The sequence below is a fragment of the Procambarus clarkii genome, chromosome 23, assembly GCF_040958095.1.
Source record: "Procambarus clarkii isolate CNS0578487 chromosome 23, FALCON_Pclarkii_2.0, whole genome shotgun sequence".
NCBI lineage: Eukaryota > Metazoa > Arthropoda > Malacostraca > Decapoda > Cambaridae > Procambarus > Procambarus clarkii.
In genome coordinates, this window is record NC_091172.1 from 17227391 (window position 1) to 17230006 (window position 2616).

Below are 2616 nucleotides of genomic sequence, written 5' to 3' on the forward strand. Positions count from 1 at the left end.
GTCGGGCTTTACTTTATAAAAGTGAGACTGTCCACCTGTTTGAGGTTGGAGGGAGGGAGATATCCTGAGGGGAGAGGGGGTGAGGGAGATGGAAGGGAATAAAGGGAGAGGGGAGGTAAATGGGGTAAGAGGGTGAAAGAGGAGGGAGGATGAAGGGAGGGATGAAGAGCGGGAGATTCAGAGAGCAAGATAAAGATGAAGCTAGAAAGTAGTAGATATATAGAAAAGGAGCTATGGATGGAGAGAGAGATAGACAGAGATTGACAAAGATATCTAGATACATATAGATAGAGAGAAAGAGAGTGGGGCGGGGTGAACACACAGGGGATTATATATATATATATATATATATATATATGTCGTACCTAGTAGCCAGAACTCACTTCTCAGCCTACTATTCAAGGCCCGATTTGCCTAATAAGCCAAGTTTTCCTGAATTAATATATTTACTATAATTTTTTTCTTATGAAATGATAAAGCAACCCTTTTCTCTATGTATGAGGTCAATTTTTTTTTATTGGAGTTAAAATTAACGTAGATATATGACCGAACCTAACCAACCCTACCTAACCTAACCTAACCTATATTTATAGGTAAGGTTAGGTTAGGTAGCCAAAAAAAGCTAGGTTAGGTTAGGTTAGGTAGACGAAAAAACATTAATTCATGAAAACTGGGCTTATTAGGCAAATCGGGCCTTGAATAGTAGGCTGAGAAGTGCGTTCTGGCTATTAGGTACGACATATATATATATATATATATATATATATATATATATATATATATATATATATATATATATATATATATATATATATATATATATATATAAACAATGTACATATCCTGTGGCAAACCCCGGGGAGTCTTTAGTATAAATGTTGCAAGGTTTGGAGTCAGGATCATGTCATTTGCATAATCCCCCAGAGTTTTTGTGTTGTCTGGAGATGAGCGTGATTGCTGCCTACCCTCTCCATCACAGGAGCCAAAATTTTCTAACTTATACTACCACAGTGAACACTTGAACGCCGGGTTATGCTCCTGTGCTCATTGTGCTGGTATGGTGAGTGTTCTTACTGGGGCTTGATGGGCCTATCTTCGGCCCTTCTTACGCCTGAGGCTGTATTTGTTGCTGATGATTTGTTGTTCTTTTGTGTGTTTGTGTATGTACTCACCTAGTTGTGCTTGTGGGGGTTGAGATTCGGCTCTTTGGTCCCGCCTCTCAACTGTCACTCAACTGGAGTACAGGTTCCTGAGCCTACTGGGCTCTGTCATACCTACATTTGAAACTGTGTATGGAGTCAGCCTCCACCACATCACTGCCTAATGCATTCCATCCGTTAACTACTCTGACACCGAAAAAGTTGTATATGTTGCAGTGCCCGTAGTGCAGTGATGCCAACACTAGAGTGCCTATTGCACATGTTGGGACAGTTGTAGCAGCCTGTGCTACACACATTTGTCCGATGATACTACAATACCTGATGTCAATACGACGACTCCGGTCGCGCGCTGCTGTCAGTTTCCTGTCTAGCATGTGTGTGTGTGTGTGTGTAGGTGTGTGCTGCCTCCTGTCTAGCATGTGTGTGTGTGTGTGTGTAGGTGTGTGCTGCATCCTGTCTAGCATGTGTGTGTAGGTGTGTGCTGCCTCCTGTCTAGCATGTGTGTGTGTGTGTGTAGGTGTGTGCTGCCTCCTGTCTAGCATGTGTGTGTGTGTGTGTGTAGGTGTGTGCTGCATCCTGTCTAGCATGTGTGTGTAGGTGTGTGCTGCCTCCTGTCTAGCATGTGTGTGTGTGTGTGTAGGTGTGTGCTGCATCCTGTCTAGCATGTGTGTGTGTGTGTGTAGGTGTGTGCTGCATCCTGTCTAGCATGTGTGTGTAGGTGTGTGCTGCCTCCTGTCTAGCATGTGTGTGTGTGTGTGTGTAGGTGTGTGCTGCATCCTGTCTAGCATGTGTGTGTGTGTGTGTGTAGGTGTGTGCTGCCTCCTGTCTAGCATGTGTGTGTGTGTGTAGGTGTGTGCTGCCTCCTGTCTAGCATGTGTGTGTGTGTGTAGGTGTGTGCTGCATCCTGTCTAGCATGTGTGTGTAGGTGTGTGCTGCCTCATGTCTAGCATGTGTGTGCTGCCTCCTGTCTAGCATGTGTGTGTGTGTGTGTGTGTGTGTGTGTGTGTGCTGCCTCCTGTCTAGCATGTGTGTGTGTGTGTGTGTGTGCTGCCTCCTGTCTAGCATGTGTGTGTAGGTGTGTGCTGCCTCCTGTCTAGCATGTGTGTGTAGGTGTGGGCTGCCTCCTGTCTAGCATGTGTGTGTAGGAGTGTGCTGCCTCCTGTCTAGCGTGTGTGTGTGTGTGTGTGTGTGTGTGTGTGTGTGTGTGTGTGTGTGTGTGTGTGTGTGTGTAGGTGTGTGCTGCCTCCTGTCTAGCATGTGTGTGTGTGTGTGTGTTTAAGTGTGTGCTGCCTCCTGTCTAGCATGTGTGTGTGTGTGTGTGTTTAAGTGTGTGCTGCCTCCTGTCTAGCATGTGTGTGTTTTTTTTTTGGTATGTGTGTGTGCACACCCTAATGTACTCGCCTACATGTGCTTGCCGAATAGTGCAGTTCTTTGTAGCACCCAATGCGAATTATTA